The sequence below is a fragment of the Cynocephalus volans genome, chromosome 1 (assembly GCF_027409185.1).
Source record: "Cynocephalus volans isolate mCynVol1 chromosome 1, mCynVol1.pri, whole genome shotgun sequence".
Classification (NCBI taxonomy): domain Eukaryota; kingdom Metazoa; phylum Chordata; class Mammalia; order Dermoptera; family Cynocephalidae; genus Cynocephalus; species Cynocephalus volans.
In genome coordinates this window covers 289,544,739-289,564,024 of record NC_084460.1, presented here as the reverse complement: position 1 = coordinate 289,564,024, position 19,286 = coordinate 289,544,739, and positions in this window count along the sequence as shown.

Here is a 19,286-nt window from a genome sequence, read left to right as displayed (position 1 = left end):
TGTGTGTAATATACGTATTACGTATATATGTATCAGGTACTAGGCCAGGTATATATTTTTATTTAGAAATGTTTTACTCTTCCAAGTTTTCTTTATAGTGTTGTGCTTTTTTTTTTTTTTCAATTTTTTTTTTAATGCTTTTGTCTGGTACTTAGAACTGTAGTGTCTTCATGGTTAATTAAAACTATAAATGAATTCAAGGATGTGAATGTTAGTGATCCTTAATGTCTTTGATTGTGGGAGATGAAACAAACTGCCTATTAAAATTTGCTGGGGCATTTGATTGGGTGTATAACCATTTAACATACTTTTATAAGTGATTTTGATACAGATGGGTTTGCCTCACCCTGTCCCTCCTCAGTTGGCTTTCAATGGCCAAATGTATAAAGAAAAAAAAAAAAAAACCTTTGAAAAGATTTTAAGCTGCTTTTGTTGGTGATACAAATGTTGGAGGGAGAGGGGAGTAAGTGGAAAGACTTGTGTTCTGTTGATGTTATGTGCTAGACCAACCTTGTCAACTTTAAATGTGCACACAGATTCCCTGAAGAGCTTGTTCAAGTGCAGATTGTCATTCTAGGTGTCTGGACTGAGGCCCGAGACCCTGCATTTCTAACCAACTCCCAGAGGAGGCCAGTGCTGCTAGTCCTGGTCTGCCCATGACCCTGAGTAGCCAGGAAAGGAGTGGTGTTTCTCAGCCCTGCCTACATATTAGCATAATTTGGGTAGCTTTTAAAAAACATCAATGGCCAGGCCAACTTGGGAGATGCTGATTTAATTGATTTGGGGTGGGGCCTGGACATCCACTGTTGTTTTTTATGCTCCCAGGAGATTCTATTGCGTGGTCAGGGCTGAGAACCACTGCTGGGAAGTGTTGCTCAGACTTGTCTGATTACTAAAGCTGCTTATTAGAAATACTGATCCCCTGGAGTGGTCAAGGAATGTGTATTTTTAAGCAGATGACTCTTCTGGTTGGCAAGTTTGGGAAATCCTGATTTCTGCACAAGTGGAGCTTTGTACAGAAATCAGAACCAGTCTATGTTTCATTACTAGAAGATATAGTAACACCTACTATTTTTGAAAATAATAAATCATGGTGCCAGTATAGAAGCAGCCACGCGACTCCCCACCTCCTTTGAGCTTTCTTGCTTAAATAATTTAAAATAGAGGATGATTGATATGTCCTATGTTGTTAGGGCAAACTCAAGTTATTGGACATTTTGGAAACATTCAAGATTTTTTAATTTTTTTTTTTTTTTGTAATGAGTGTGATGCTCCACTGAGAGTATAAAGATTGACTTTTCCACCCTTATTTGGTGCACCAGGCTATAGGGATCTTCCTTCTGCCCAGCGGTGTAAATGATTTTTCAGTGTTAAGAAGCAGCACACAATATGACTTAATAAATGCTTAAAGTCATTATTTGATCTTTATATTAGTTCCCTCAGTTTATACTGAAAACAAAAACACTGACTTTTTTCCTCCCAGTGGTACTGCAAAGCAAACATCACTTTTGCCCCACTGAAATTACGTGTAAACATCACTAATTAGTATTAATTTGAGGGGAGTGTGGTTGGAATGAATTAACGGTGTCATTTATAGCATAATTGCCTTATTACCTTTACACATGTACAGAAACAACCTAAACATCAGTAAAAGGACTTCAAGGGTTAATAGCCGAGGAGAATTTGTAATTACCTCACTGATTCTGTTATACACAATAGCAATATATATTCTATGTTCATTCTAGGTTAGCCACCAGGAGTTAGGTCAATTATCCTATTTGATCCTCCCAACAAGCCGTAGGTAGATAAGGGTGCGTCTGTGGTCACAGGTTGCTGAGCGGTAGAACGATCTCTATCTAAAGCTGAGGACTGCTTGATGGCTCTCATCCACACCACTGCAAGTCTCCAGTTTCCAAGTACTTAAAAAGTTGTGTTCCATACATGAAAAATGCTATCACGGGCCGACCCTGTGGCGCACTAGGGAGAGTGCAGCGCTGGGAGCGCAGCAGCGCTCCCGCTGCGGGTTCGGATCCTATATAAGGATGGCCGGTGCGCTCACTGGCTGAGCACGGTGCGGCCGGTCACAAAAATGACAAAAAAAAATAAAAAAAGAAAAAATGCTATCACTCCGGCTGCCTTGTGTTATGAATTTGCTAAGCAAACATGACCTCCCATGACCCTGAAAGTGAAGCTCTGTCCAAATTATAACTTTTACTCTACCAGGGCCCTGTTCCTTTTATTTCCACTCTTTATGTCTAGCTTAGCTCATTCATGTCAAAAGTCATTTTCTGATTTTCTATTGTTTTTCTCAATAACTACCCCTTTTTTCAACAACAGAATAGAAACATCCAGCTTTATTTTAGGAATGCTCAAAGAAGGACAGGAGGTTAAAAGTGAAAGCTGCATGAAATCCAAATGGCTGTGCTTTTAGGCATTACGTTAGGTTTTACACATTACCTCCTGTACACACTCTCACATCTGAATTTCTAATAGTCTCTGTTAGGAATACTAATGATTAGAAACATGACCAAGATGGTCGACAGGAAAAATGGGGAGATGGATGCCTGAGTATCATTAGAATTAGAGAACAAGTCCTTATCTGAAGTAAATAATGGTTGAAGCTCTTCCATGGTGCAGGAATCCCCTCTCTAATACACACTTGATGTTTGTCAAAGCTCAGACTGTAGACCACCTATAGCAGAATTTCCTAATGGGCTTATAACATATATATCGTAACAAGGGCCCCAGAAAACTATGTTAATAACAAATTGGGTGCACACACACACACATCTCTTCTCTCCAGGGTCATTCTACACCCTCATCTTCTAGGAACTTGTTATTGGAGTTCTTGATGCGATGCTCTGTCTGCTCCCCTCTCTGTGTAAGTTTCTCCAAAGCTCTAAGTCTCAATTGTAAATAGGAGAAAAGAAATGATGTAGCTGGAGTTCCTCACCACTCCTGAAAAGCCAAATCACTCTATAAAGTATAAATCAGTAAAATTAGTCTAAACTTGTGTAAGAAATAGTATGAAAATAATAATTTTTATACTATTTTAATTATAATGCTGTAAATTTGTATAAACAGCATTATACAGCACTGTTCTGATTCTATAAAATAAATAAATACATGTAAATAGAAGGCTGTGTTCCAAAATATTAAGTGGAATGGCTGATGGCATTGTGATGATTTTTGTTTTGTATTTTTCTGTAAAGTTTTAGAATGATTATATCTCATTTTTATAATGAGAAAGAAAACAATACAATATTATAAAAAATGCAAAGGGGGTTGGATGAGAATCTTAGTGAATCCCCACAATTAATCTTAACACTTCATGGTCTATAAATAAGGAGTTGGTCGCCCATGACCTGGAGGCTAAATCCAGCCTGCTGCCTATTTTTGTAAATAAAGTTTTGTTGGAACATAACTGTACCCAAGCATTTACATATTACATGCGGCATTGCAACAGCAGAGTTCAGTAGTTGCAACAATGACTGAATGGCCTAAAAAGTAAAATACTTACTGTCTGGCCCGTTACAGAAAATGTTTGCCGGCCCCTGCCACAGATGTTTTTCAAGAGGGAGAATTGGGATCCGAGGCAAAATTCCTTGCCCTGGGCTTCTGCAGTTCCCCTGAATCTGCTAAAAAAAAGCTATTATGGGAGATGTTGGAGCTCTGCCACCACACATACAGTGCTGCTAGACAGGGTTTATGATCATTTCTTAATTCCTATGCAGTTGATTGTTAAAGTGTTAAAAGGACTTCTTTAAAATGATTTTTATATATAAACACTAAAATACTATTTCTCAGTTAGGCAAGTAGAGCTGAATTAGAATAGAGCTGGGTTGATGGTTTTTTGTTGGTGCCTCAGTTTTTCTAGATTAAAAAAAAAATGTAGAAATCAGTTAAGGCTTGTCTTTTTCAAACAGAGGATGGGTTTTCTTGAGAGAGTCCAAAGGAAGTTCATAGTAGATTGTGGTACCCAGAACAGCAGGACCTCAGCTAATACAGCACTAGGGACAATAAACAGGCCTTTCTTTCCATTCTCTTTTTCTAACTTGTGATCAACTGCAGGGCTGAGAGTGGAGATGAATCCCAGGAGTGTGAATTCTGGCCAGGAAGATAATACCTGGTAATCTATGAGACAAAGATAAAATATTGGAGGATTATTGGATTTTTAAGAAAATGAACCATTGTTCTAAATTAATTCATTAGATAAAATAAGAAGGTAATTCCTTGGTATTTTTATCATAAGATCCCAATATTCTCTAATCACACCCTCAATTGATATGCTAGGTGCAAGATATGGTATAAAACAAAGTCCTTGCCTCTTTGAAGTTCCCCTATTATTTCTAGAAGTGATCTCAGATTTCAATTGTATTACTTATTTTACAGAAAAGAAAACCGGATTTCAGTTCAACCCCCATTTAACATGACTTTATTTTAAAACCAGATTTATACCCAGTTGATTAAAATGGATTCCAGAAGTGCTTTAACATCCCCCTCCCAGCCAGTTTTGGGGTGCTCTCATGGGCCCAGTTTGCAGTGTGTGGAGCTAGTGCATGGATTTGGGAAGTAATGTCTTGGAGGGTTTCTGAGGTGGACCCCACAGCCAGCAAGGTGGAGTGTGGGAGAAGGTGCAGCACTAAAAGGAGACAGCTAAAAGGACCAGAGAGCTGGGATGACATGGGGAAGCAGGGCAGGCAGTGGGTAAAGGCTCCCAGAATGGACTTTCAACAAGGCCAGAAGGCGACTGAAAAGCACAGTGTTATTGCTGAATGGAATCCTTTATCATCAGATATAACTCCTCATTCTCATTTAAAGTCAAGTAACTGAGGTCTCCAGTCTCTCACCCATGAGTTCAGATTCATTTCTGGATCAGATAAAGACCCAGATGACACTGACAGCTTACATTTATGGAGCATTTGCTGCATGCCTGTTGCTGGTCATGTGGTCCTCATACAGCCCTTCATCCCAAAGCCTTGTTGATATCATGACACCACTTTACAGAGTTAAAAAGCTAAGGTCTAGAAGCGACCTTGACCTAGGTCTTCCAGTTGGTAAGTGGGATTCCAACACAGTTTCATTAATGATGGAAAGACTGGGAAACTGGAAACCAAACAAAACAAACCCCACGTACTTTGAAATCCTGATACACATTTATGACACTAAGTTGTCAGAAAATGCCATGTGGAATCTCTCCATGTGCAGTTTCAATACTCCAGGCACAACCTGTACCCCCTCTTCAGCAGCCACCCTCATGTTCAGCTTCCTTCTCTCATGCTTTTGAAGGCTTCTGTTTGAGTCAGGGTGGAAGTGCCCTTTGGTTATCTCCTATTAACCTCTTAATCCTCTTAATGCTCAATTCTTAATTAAGGATTTCCCCCACCAGGTTAAATGAGCTTCCCATTTGCTTTTCACAGAAGACCAGTACACACACACACACACGATTCAAGAAGAAATGTTAATGATGCATCTAAAACAATCAAATTTGTTTTTACATCCACAGTGTGTTTCTAGTTTAAATTCAAAATTTCCATTTAACTTTACATTCTCCTCTCATCCCCAGCCCATGCCACCACTCCAGTTAGCAGGGTCCCATGCCCCATGTGTAAAAAAAAATATGAAGTCCTGAATCTGGTTTACTTCATCTGTTGAAAAATAAAATAAGTTTGGGCTCAGCTAAACAAACTTCTTCCTGAGTAGAGTAACCCTCCTTTTTCTGTTTGCTGAAATGTTTGACAGATGGGAATCTGATGGGGGTATTTCTTTTAATGACTGTATGAAAACTTCAAACTTTTCAAACTATCAAACTTTGCCTTGCCACTAACGAAGTGCATGTCTTTGAGCAAAGTGCTTCTCCTCTCTGGCCTCCACCTCTTTGTTTATAAAACATAAGGGATATCTGATCCTAACCTGGGGTTCAGAAAGTTATCAACGCCCTCAAATCAAATGCAATGTTTTTAATGACTGTGGCTGTACTTGTCCATTTCTGTTGCTTATAACATGAATACCTGAAACTGGGTGATTTGTAAGAAAAGAAAATTTATTGCTTACAGTTTCAGAGGCTGGAAAGTCCAAAGTGCAGGGAACACATCTGGTGAGGGTCTTCTTTGGTGGTATCTTTATGGCAATGCAGCAGTCTCACGTGGCAGAAAATGGCAGAGCAGAGAGAGAGAAACTCCCGTGTGGTCTCCTTTTTAAAGCCTTCAGAACCATGCCCCTGACCACCATTATTAATCCATTCATGGTCTTACAATCTAATCGCCTCTTCAAGGCCCCAACTTTGAAATTTCAATTATCATAATGGGACTTCCAACCCTCTTAACACTGTTGCAGTGGGGACCAAGCCACCAACGCTTAAACTTTTGGGGGGACACAATTCAATCCATAATAGCATCTCTGTTCATTTTTTATTCCTGGGGAAAAGGGATTGTGACTTCCAATGGATTCACTAAAAGTTCTGTGATTGCACAGAAATGGTTTCTCAAAATCAAAAAACTTCATGATTTTGCTATTTGATGCTGAACTTTCAGCCTCATCTTCTGAGGAGTCAACCAAGACACCAAGTGGAGAAGTAAATCCTCCTCCCAAGGACAGCAGGCTGCCGACAAGTGTCCCTTCTGACTTGCCAATCTATAGCACATTTCAGGGACAGGCAGGGAAAGGCCACAGGTTCAAACAGGAGGTGTTAGGTCATTTATTTATTTCTTTAGGTTGTTGGTATTAGCTCCTCTAGACATGTTACTAGAGGAAGAAGGGTATGGTTGGTTTTTGTAGTTCATAGTTGTAATAAAATTCTGTGTTTGAGTAAAAAATTATTTTTGGATGATTTTTATGATTCCCTAGCAAATTTAGTAGAATTAGGAAATGGCGTATGACAAAAATACTTGTATTAGGTCAGCAAAGTTTGTCCCTATGTCTTTCTCCCCTCATTGCTACACATTGGTTGAGGGTGGGCACTCCCCCTTGCTAAATGATTTCATGGGACCCAGGGTCTTTCTGGAATGGAGAAAACACAATTATTAACTAATTATTTTTTCCCCAGAGGTATATAAAACTATGTAGTGTATTAATTAGTACAGGGCATTTGTCCCCAGAAGAAAACCTATCCCGAGGGCAGAGAACATTTTAGCAAAAGGAAACTGATTGCTAATGGTGGAATTTTTGGTATCAATTCCTGGGAGATGTTTTAGTGGTAGAGTTGGGCAGGTTTATAGCCCTTTAGAGGCACTGAGCCTTGAACATACTTATGATGAGGTCATCCATTTCCTTTATATGGGATTAAAAATGAAACTTTACTTTGAAAACGACATAAAACTTGTATGTTTGCTAGATGAAAATAGACTCTTTCTAGATTTTCTGAATAATTTTAATTCTGGATAAATTTATCAAAGATAAACTATTTGTCCCCTTTGCTCTTCCCGGGTGGGGGTCCCTGCTCAGCTGGTGCTCTCAAGTCCTGCTGGCGTTCAGTCCCCTTCCCCCACCCCCAAAGTCATCGTCTGGAGATGACCACCTATTCCACCAGTACATGAAGTTGGCTCCGAGCTACTCCAAAACGAACCTTGCTTAATTATGTTGGCAGAAAAAGAACTAAAGCAGGAAAAGCAGGAAAAGAACTGAAGAATTTCCTTCTGGCTGACAAACAACTGCTACTTGTTGCTACTAATGGGAAATCTATTTTAACTCTCCCGTACCCCAGCGATGGAGTTGATTTTCGTGACACAAAGGAACCCTCAGCCAAAAATTTTAAAAGGGCATTACTCTTTGGAGATTATACACTCAAAATATTCTCCCTGAGAAACTACAGTACAGTATTTCAGGTAAGAAAACTGCCCACTGTGTGCATGTTCCATAAAAATATTGACCACACCTCTCCCCCAACAAAAACATAATGAACTATCAAAGATTTTCACCAAAGATGATCATGCAACTGAAATCTGCCATTTAATTTTTTTCTATTGGTCATGGAGAGATGAGTTTTTATTCTAGAAAAGGGCTTTGGCATTGGAATTAGACAGTCCTGGACCAACCTGGAATTTCCATTAACTAGCTAAGAGACTGTGGGAAAATTGCTTAACTTCTCAGAACCATAGTTTTACCATCTGTAATGTGGGGTTGAGTATATTTCGTTTGCAGACTTTTGGTAAGTATTAAGGCACTCCTGCCCTATAAAAAGCATTTGAAATAATGCTTCATACCTAGCTGGCACCCACTATGTTGTAGACCTTGTATAATAATTTTAATTCCTTGTATAATAATTTTAATTCTAAACATCTTTACAACTCTTTGACAAAATCTCTTTCTTCATGCCAAAAGTTTGCTCTACCTTCTAGTGAAAAAGGCCATAGACAGGAGAAGTAATTCCTTGCTTGAAGTCCTCCTCTCATCTTTCTGGTGAAAAGGCCTGTGCTCAAGGAAAGTTCAGGATGAAACCACAGGTGGGATTCTGCAATCATGGCATCGCTTCTCAGAAAAGTGCTCATGCAGTTTTCTGAGCACAAAACTGGCCCCAATGAGGAAACTGGATGTGTAATGAATGAATCAGCTCTTCTACTTTAATTCCAATTACTGCGTTATTGCCTCAAGACACAGCTGTGACCAGAAACTCCCATCCAATGCAGGCTTGCTCACCTTTAAGTTGGATTTGTATATGGTTCTGGAGTCTCCCACTCTCCTACTTCTTGCTCAGCCAAATGCTGCTGTTTTCTTCTGAACCATAAGCATTCTTTTGGGGATGCTTGTCCGTGAGCAAATACCCCTGTACTATTTGGCCACTGGGCTTGGCCAGGTTTGAATTGAATTCTTTTTATATGTAAGACCAAGACTTAAAAAGAAAAATGTTTAATAATAGGCTGTTTCTCCTTCATTTGTCATCTGGATTCCCCCTTCCTTCCCCCACCCCAGTGCTTTTAAGAAAGGAGGATCTGGGAGGAGGGATGCTGCCAAGCCGTGCTGCACTACCCAGAAGAAGGGGGCGTCCTCCAGAAGACAGGGTGCTGGGGCCTGAGCCGGGCTGTGCTCAGCTGGCCTTGGCCTCTGCCCCGTCCTCCTGCCTTGTTTCTCATCCTCTTCTACAGCCTTTCATTTTTCTTTCTCTCCATTTCTGGGCTAGGCCAACCTTTTCTGGCATTACTTTTAGTCTCCTATGGGAACACCAACTTGTTTCTCTCCTGGTTTCTTTTTCCCCATAGCAAGGATGTGCCATTACTTTTCTGCTCACGTGTTCAAGGGTGTGGGAAACACTGCGTGCTCATGTTTAACCCCTTATGTGTCCCCAAGGTGCTTTGTCAGTTGCATGTGAACTTTTCATTCTTTCCAGGCTTGTGTGTTTTGTCCGGACTGCCACTTTTCTGGAGCTTGGCCCAACTCCTTGTTTGGGGAAAGCTTATTTCTTTACAGTGAGACCATCTGACAGTTGTTATCTGCGACCTGAGAGACTAGGGCCAGCAATGAGTGCCAGAGGCAGCGATGAGTTGTTCTCTGCAAGACCTCCCAGCTCCCCAGCCCCCGTCTGAGGAAAGGGACCAGTGTGTCACCACTTGTTCACAGGAGGATGGAACATTTCTCCACCCACCGGGGCCAGCCTCAGTCTGGACTTGAGTCCCTGACGACGGGGAATGTGCAGATATCTGCTGTGACAGCCCCACCCCGCCCTTCCTTCCTCCTCTCTCTTTCCTCCTGGCTTCCTTTCTTCCCTCCATCTCTGACTCTCACAAAAACTTGTGGGCTGCCAGCTGGGGAAGATCTCTCCAGGAGGCGGACACAATGGCAGAGGTAACGCTGAGTCCAGCCTGGTGATCGGTGCCTTCCTTCGAGGAGGTTCCTGATCACAGAGAGAACAAAACCCATGTTCTTTTTCAGGGCCCTGCAGGGACTGGCCTGCCTCCCTCTGCAGGCCCCTCTTCCTGTGTCCCTTTGCTCACTCTGTGGTCAGCTCACCCCTGCTCAGACCTTCACCTTTGCAGTTGCCTCCTTCTGGAATGCTCTGGCTTCAGAACTTCTCATAGGTGCTTCTCTCTTATCCTGGTCTCAGCCCAAGTGTTGCCTTCCCGGAGAGGCCTCTGCTTATCTCCCTTGCCGCTGGGACTCTCTAGTGTTATCTCGTTTTGGTTTCTTCACAGCACTATCTTCATCTGAAATTATCTCTGTATTTATTCATATGCCTGTTTACTTTCTGCCTTTACCGCTTAAACTCTCTGTCTTTTTTTCCATATGGTCCTCAGTGCTTGACACATAGTTTGTCCTCAATAAATATCTGTTATATGAATGGATAAATAAATATTTTGGTAGGAGACCTAAGAAATAAAAATAACATCCCCAGTAATGACAGTAATAGTAATGATTCACTTTTTTTTTTTGTTTTTATCAAACACTATGTTTTATGTATACTATCTTTAATCCTCAAAACAATGATGAGAGAAAGTAGAATTTTTTATTTTGCCAAAACATAAAATAGAGGCTCCCAAGAGCTGGTGTTTTCCCAAGGCCACCCACCTAGTAAGGGACAGACCTGGGATCCATCCTCAGGCAGGTCGGTCTGACTCTCAAGCCAGTGGTCTTTCTCTCCTCTGGCCATGATGTGTAATACATGTAAACAACTGTAAGACAGAAGCAGATAAACTCCATAAGAGGCAGATAAAACATTATGGGAATTCAAAGGAAGAAGTGGCCTCTGGATGAGGATAACAGGAAAGGGTTTGTGACAAGGCAATTTTGTTTTTCTGGGCTGTGGTGTGGGGATTTGGATAGTTGGAGGTGGAACATGAAATCCCAGGGCATGTTGTGGAAAAACACCAGAAGGCGACCATGGTGTATGTATGTGTGTGTGCATGTATGTGTGCATGTGTATGCATTACAGTAGAGGGTAGAAAGGAGAGAAAGGCCAGATGAGTTTAAATTCTATCAGAGAAAGGTAGCAGTTGTAATAGGAAGTATTTTCTTCTTTTGTCCAGTTCTAACTTTGATTCTTATTTGAAAAGTACACATCTGTATTTATTAGAGTAAAAGATTTTATGCTCATCTCTAATTTCACATTTCTGCTCAGCAAACCTCATTATTTATCTACAAAAAATGTATTTTTTCCATCAAGTCACATTTTAATTTCAGATGTCTTTTAAATGTTCCCAGGCCTATCTAGCCTGGGAGTCACTTTGACCATATTAACACTTAAACCCAAGTTTTAGTGATTCAGTGTCCCTACCTACTCAAGACTTCTACCCTCCACAAAGGCTCTGCCCAGATTTCCCTTAAGTCTTTCTGCTTGGCTCTGCAGCTGTCCTGCTAGGTACCCTCTCTGCTGCTGGGCATTGCAGTCTCCACAAGCTCTTAGACTCTGTGCTTTGGGCCAAGCCCCCTGCCTATGACTGTGAATCTGCATTTCTCTTAGTCTTCAGGGCACTGGAGCTATACATGATGGTCCTCATAAGACAGGGACAAAGGCCTCTCATCTGAGGGTTAAGACTTGTAAGAGAGGGGTGGGGACCATAATTGAAAGCATAGCAAAAAGACTGGCAGTCACAATAGATTCCATTTAGATTAATGTCAATGTATTGTCATGGAACTGAATATCATGATAGCATACAAAAATGAAGGAAGTTTAATCATGCTAACTCTCTGATATTTCAGGTAAAGAGACAAAATACATACTTTATAGCTGATAAATCAAGTGGTAGAACTAAAAGTATACTTAAATTATAAAGATTAAATATTATGAACTAAAATTGAACAGTGGAAAAAAGAGAAGTGGAGAGGAAATAGAACTATAATAATTCTAATCTACTGGTTGTCTTTATAACTATAACTATGTCACAGTTTAATATTATGCAGAGTACAATTCAGAATAGGGATAAACATAGACTCAGCATGAATAAAGAAAAAATTTCAATACAACAAGATGCAGGTGAAGTACCTTAAAGGAAGAGACTTTCATGCATTCTCTCAGTCCATGGAAAATTAAGTGAATAAAAAGTAATAAAAACGTGGAAGACCTAAATAACATTATTAGCAAGGGAAATCCAATAGATATATACCAAACTCCATTCCATAAAGACAGAGCATACATATTTTTCTCCAACTATCCATGGAACATTCATAAATAATGACCAATTATTGGGGAAAAACCAAAGCTGAGTTAAGTCCAAGAAGTAGAATCTGTACAAAAACCATCCCGTGGTCATAATTCAAAAAAATGAGAAACAAACAAAGAGCAAAAGCATTACTTACCTGGAAATGTTTTTTAAAAAAGCCTCTAGCGAAATCTTGATTTAATGAAGAATCCAGCACCAAAACTGCAGAAGATCTAGGAAAAATGAAAATGAAAACACTACATGTCAGAACTTATGTTATAAAACTATAAATACTACTCTATTAATATGTAAGAAAAAATAAAAATAAATTAATAAAGAGAAGAAAATGAACCAAAGGAAAGCAAAGGAGGAAAGTAGCAAAGAGAAAAGCATATATCAATTAAAACAAAAGGAGTAAAAAGAAAACAAACAAACAAAAACAAATCAAAGATCTGGTTTTTTGAAAAAAAAAAAAAACACAAGAAAATGAAGCAAAACAGAACTATCAGATAACATAATCAAATGGGAAAAACAAACAAACAAACAAACAAATACAACTAACAATAGGAAAATACTGACAAAAAGTAGCCAGCACTAAAAGACTTGCAGAGAACTATAGTGCATAACTCCATAAAAATAAATTTGAGAACTTGGCTGTAATGGATAGTTTTTCTAGGACAGCAAGTTCTAAAAATTGACCCCAGAACAGATTGAAAATGGAAACAATAGAAAATAACAACAACAAAAAGTTTAAAACTTATGCGTTTAGGAACCAAGTAACATATTATTAAATATCTTTAAAGTTAAACAGGAAATTTGGGCCGGCCCGTGGCTCACTCGGGAGAGTGTGGTGCTGATAACACCAAGGCCACAGGTTCGGATCCCGTATAGGGGATGGCCGGTTAGCTCACTGGGTGAGCATGGTGCTGACAACACCAAGTCAAGGGTTAAGATCCCCTTACCGGTGAACTTAAAAAAAAAGAAAAAAAAGTTAAACAGGAAATTATAAAGAAAAATTGAAAATATTCAGTAATTAAAGATATGAAACTATTACAGCTCAAAATTTGTGAAATAACACAAATACTTGTACTTCAAATATTCATAGAAGATTTATTCATATTGGCCCCAAATCAGAAACAAATTAAATGTCCATCAACAGTTGAACAGCTAAACAAATTGTGGCATATTAACACAATGGAATAATACTCAGTAATAAAAAGGAATAAACCATTGATACACACAACAATATAGAAGGATCTCAAAAACATTATGCTGAGCAAACAAAGATCAGACACAAAAGAATGCATTCTCTGATTCCATTTATGTAAAATTCTAGAAAGGGAAAACTAATCTATAGGAACAGAGAGCCAATCAGTGGCTGCTTCAGCAAAGGGTCTGGAAAGATGGACTGAAAGGGGGCATCAGGGAACATGTCTAGAGGTAGCGAGAATGTTCTGTATCTTGACTGTTTTGGTTACTCATGGGTATACATATTTTAAAATTCACCAACCTGTTCACTTTAAAAGGCTACATTTTATTTTATGTAAATTATATTTCAATGAAGTTGATTTTAAAATTTCGTGACAAAAAAGTACAATTTGAAGGAATTTTATAGCTTTAAATACATTCGTTTGGAAATAAGAAAGATAAAACAACAAACATGCTATTTAAGTCAAGGAGTTAAAAAAAGAGCAACAGAACAAATCCAAAGAAACAAGAGGGAAGAAAACGACGTTAATGACAAAATAACAGGAAAGATTAACAAAACCAAAATCTGGTTCTTAGAAAATATTAATAAGATAAAAAGACCCCTGGCAAGACTACTAAAGAAAAAAGAGAGAAGATACAAATAAACAAAATTCAGAGAAAAAAAGGGGAATAGCTTTGGAAATAAGAGGAAATTAAAAAATTTCAGTATAATACACATTTATTTGCTAATAGGTTTGAAAGTCCAGATAAAATGCCAAAATTGGTGAAAGGCAAAATAAATAGTTTGTCAGCACCACGCTCAGCCAGTGAGCAAATCGGCCATCCCTATATGGGATCTGAACCCATGGCCTTGGTGTTATCAGCACTGCACTCTCCCGAGTGAGCCATGGGCCGGCCCTCAAAATAAATAGTTTGAATAAATCAGCAAATGTTAAAGAAATTAAAATGATAGCAAAAAAAAAAAAAAAATCTCAATTATTCCCTAAAACCCCTGGCCCAGATGGTTTTACATGTGGGATTTTATCCAAACTTTAAGGAACAGCCAATTTTTGTCTTACAGAGGTAGCTTTACTAAAAAAAGAAAGAAACAGAGAAAGAAGGAAAGAAATGAGCAGTCCCCGCAGCTTATTTTATGTGGCTGAAGTAATCTTGATTCCCAAACCAGATAAGATAATTCAAACACACGTACAAACACGCCTAAGAAAGTGATAGGCCCATTTCATTAAATAATGTAAATGCAAAGGTCCTAAATAAAATAGGAGTATCTGAATCCAATAATGTATTTGAAACAAAATACAATCTGATCAGAGATTTTATCCAGTAATGCAAAGATGGTTCCCTGTTGCAAACTTTATAAATATAATTTGTTATATTAACAGACTAAAGAAGAAAACCATGTGATTATCTCAAGAGATGCAAAGAAAACTTTTGATAATGTGTTAACAACCATTTACCATGAAAAGAGTAGTCCTGTAGTATTAGGAAGGAATTGCTTTAAATTGAAAAAAGTATTGAAAATTTACTGCAGACATTATAACTAATAGACAAACTTTAAGTGCATTTTCTTCAATATCAGGAACAGGACAAGGATATCCACAGCTTCTGCTTAATATAGAACTGGAAATTCTTGCCAAAGCTATGAGAAACGACACAAAACACAAAGGTGTACACATGGGAAAGAAAGATAAAATTGTCATTATTTGCTGATATACGATCACCAAGCTAGAAAAGTAAAAGAATGGACAAATTTTTAGAATTAATAAGAGAATTCAACAAGACTGCTGGGCACAAAATCAATCTATAAAAATAAATAGCATTTCAAAACAATATCCAGCTAGAAAATGTAGTAAAAAATAATACCCCATTCACAATAACAACAAAAGTATGACATTTCTAATAGATAGCCTAACCAAGAATCACAAGACCATTACATAGAAAATATCAATAAAAGACACAGAAGATATTAAGAGAAATGGAGAGATATCCATGCTCTTGCTTGGGACAAATTTACCTATAATTTCAGTGCAACCTTAATCAAAATTACTTTAGGATTCTTTAAAAGGAACTTGATAAACTTATCCTAAAATGTACATCAAGGAATAAAAGTCCACAAATAGTTAACTCAACAAAACTACTGCATTACTCAGGGTTCTCCAGAGAAACAGAGCCAATAGGATGTGTATATATAGAAAGAGATTTATTTTGAGGAATTGGCTCGTGAGATTACTGAGGTTGGCAAACCCAAAATCTGCAGGGTGGGCCTGCAGGCTGAAGACCCACAGAAGAGCCACTGATGTTACAGTTCAAGTCCAAAGTCAATCTGCTGCAGAATTCCCTCCCACTTGGGGGAGTTCAGCCTTCTCTTCTATTCAGGCCTTCAACTGATTGGAAGAGGCACACTTACATTACAGAGGGCAACTCATTTTACTCAAGTCCACTGATTTTTTTTGTGACTCAAATTTGTATTTTATTTTATTTTATTTTATTTTTTTATTTTATTTTATTTTTTTTTCGTCATTTTTTCGTGACCGGCACTCAGCCAGTGAGTGCACTGGTCATTCCTATATAGGATCCGAACCCGCGGCGGGAGCGTCGCCGCGCTGCCAGCGCAGCACTCTACCGAGTGCGCCACGGGCTCGGCCCTTATTTTATTTTTTTAAATTTATTTTTTATTAGCGTATTCATTGTTACAAATCAACTTATTCTGTATGCCCCTTATCCAATCTCTCCCCTCCTCCATGCCCCTTCCCCTTCTAGTAACCATAGATTTGTTCTCTTCAACTCATTGATTAAATGTTCCTCTGTCAATTTGTTGCCTAGATGATCTGTCCAGTACTGAGACAGGTGTGATCAAGTCTTCCCCTATTATTGTAAAGCAGATGCTTCTTCTATTACACTGGAGTGTGCTTTGTGGAGAGAGAGGATCTCTTTTTCTTCTTTTTTTTTTGTGTATTTCCATTGGTGCCTCTTCTTGTGTCAATGTGGGTGAGAGTCTGGCATGCCATCTGCATGGTGGCTGTGACTGCTGCTATAGAGACCTGCCAATTTTGCAGCAGCCATGGCAATTGTGGTGGCTACAGTGGGCTACCCACATGGAAATGGTGTTTTTGGTGTGCTCTTGGCTGGGTTTGGCTTCCCCTGGCTCCATACCTCAGGGCCCCAGCAGGACCCCAGGTTGGTGGTGGCAGCTTGCTAGTTGTGGCTGGGTTCAGCTTCCCCCAGCTCCATGCCTCATTCTAAGATGTTCTTGTGGAGCTGTTAGGGAGGGAGCGGGGGAGGGGAAAGGAGCAAGAAATAAGGTTGGAGGAGGAGGAAGGAGAGAGCGTTGGCAAAGCCAGTGGAACCCCCCTCATTTTGGCTTGGGATCCTGGAGAGCTTCCAGTGGCAGCTCGCTGGTCATTGCTGGGCTGGTTGCAGATATCGGGGGGGCATGGCTGAGGCTGTTGGCTCCCCACAACCCTGGCTCAGGAGACCAAGGCGCTTCCTGCGGCTGCTCAGTGGTTGTTGCTGGGCTGGTTGTGGATGTCGGGAGCAAGTCCTTCAATTTCAATGTTAATCTCATCCAAAAACACCCTCATAGAAACATCCAGAATGATGTTTGACCACATATCTGGGCACCATGGCCCAGCCAAGTTAACACATAAAGTTAATCATTATAACTACATATTCAATTAAAGTGATATTAGGAAAACTTGGAGAAAAATACAACTGTATCTTTTCCTGATGTCTCAAATAAAGGTGGACTCTAAATGGGTTTAATTAGATAATTAAATCTGAAAGAAAAACTTAAGTTAACAGAAGAAAATATAGAAGAATATCTTAAATACCTAGAATAAGGAAATATTTTTATAATAAAACTTCAAAAGCAAGACCATAAGTTAAAAACTTGAGAAATTTGATTAAATCAAAATTAAGAATTTCTGTTGAACAGAGTGTATCATGATTATAGTGTATACAGATCAATGACAGGATGAGAGATGTTATCCGCAACGTCTAAAGCTAAGATTAATATCCAGATTAATCAAGAAACTCCTGAAAATCAAAAAGAAAAACAGAGCAACTCCATTAGAAAAGTGGGCAAAGGATAGGAACAGGTGGAATACCTGTGAGGTCACCCCAAAAGTGAACCAGTGTCTGAAGAGGATTCAATATTAAAATGACAATGATGAACCAGTGTGTACCTGCTGGATGACAATTAGAAAAGTAGATAATCAGTAGGGCTTGGGAAGTAGAAATCCTTACATACTGTGGTGGGATTGTGGACTGGTCAGCCATTCCAGAGCACAATAGAATGACTTGGTTGGATTAAACAGATACATAGGCAATGCTGTAGCAATTCCACTCAATGAATTCTCACACCGGCTCCTAAGGAGCTGTGTACAGGGTATTAATTGCAGAGTCACTTCTGGCAGTGAGGTTATGGCCCCTGGGTGCCCATCACAGGAAGAGCGGAGATACAAAATCAGGTGGCTATACACTTAGACTTTATTGCACCTATTAGAAGCAATGGATTAAATGTGCTCAAAGTGACATGGTTGGATCTTAAAACCAAGTGCTTGGTGGGTCTGGCTGGTTAGCTCAGTTGGTTAGAGTGCGGTGTTGTAGTACCAAGGTCAAGGGTTCAGATTCCCATACTGGCCCAGCAGCCAAAAGCAAACAAGCAAACAAACAAAAAAGAAAACATCATGCTTAGGGAAAAGGTAGCAAATAGGATGAGATATATAACAAAGTATCATTTATGTAAATAAAAGAACGCATGCACAATGCACAGTTTGTAAGGATATATTTTTTAAAAAGATATACATTAAATATATTAAAATGGCTTTCTATAATGAAAGAAAATGGGATGGAATGGGAGGGTAAAAAGGAATAGATACTTCAAGAAACAAGAGGGAGCTTTATGAAACGAATGATAATACCATGTTGTGAATTGAAGAGCATGTATGATAAACCCAAACTTCTGCCCCTCAGGTTTAAAAACAAACCTAAAATAAAATAAAAACAGGCCAAATACTACAAAACAGAACAGAAAAGTGTGTGAAAGTGAAACTTTGAAAAGCCCTAGGCTCAGACGCTTTCACAAAGTTGTACCAAACTTTTATAGAACAGATCACTCTGATATTACTCAGGCTGTGTCAGAGCAGAGCAAGGGAAAGCTTCTAAGTGATGTTTTATGAGGCCAGGATAATATTGATCGCACACCCTGACAGACAGAGCATAAAGGGAGAGCTGTAAACAATATTACATAGCTATCAGTGCAAAAATCCTAAATAAAATATTAGCAAACTGACTCCAGCAATACATAGAAAGAAAAATTCACTTTGATCAAGTGGGTTTGCTTAGGGAACGTAAGACTAATTTAAAAATAGGAAGTTTAACATAATTTAGTAAATCAGTAGCTGAAACTATGGAAGTCATTCGTCCCAATGCAGTGGTCTCCCCTTATCTGTAGGGGATATGTTCTAAGACCCCCAGTGCATGCCTGAAACTGCAGATAGTACTGAATCCTATACAAGGGTACTTCAAAAAGTCCGTGGAAAGATCTGTATTATCTTTCAATTCTATTTTTCCATGAATTTTTTGAAGTATCCTTGTATGTACTATGTATGTCCTGTACAAACATACCTATAATAAAGTTTAATTTATAAATTAGGCACAGTAAGAGATTAACAGCAATAACTAATAGTAAAATAGCACGATTATAACAATGTGCTGTAATAAAATTACGTGTATGTGGTCTTTCTCTCTCTCTCTCTCTCTCCAAATATCATATTATACTGTGTTCACCTATTTTCAGACTGTGGTTGACCTCAGGTAACTGAAACCTCAGAAAGTGAAACTGTGCAGCAGGCAGGCTGCTGTACATGCAGGAAAGGCTTTTAATAATATTCAGTATTCATTTTTTTAAAATTAAAAAGACCCCTTAATAAAGCAGAAGTGGATGGAGCTTGCCTCAATACACACACACACACACACACACACACACACACACACACACACGCACACGCA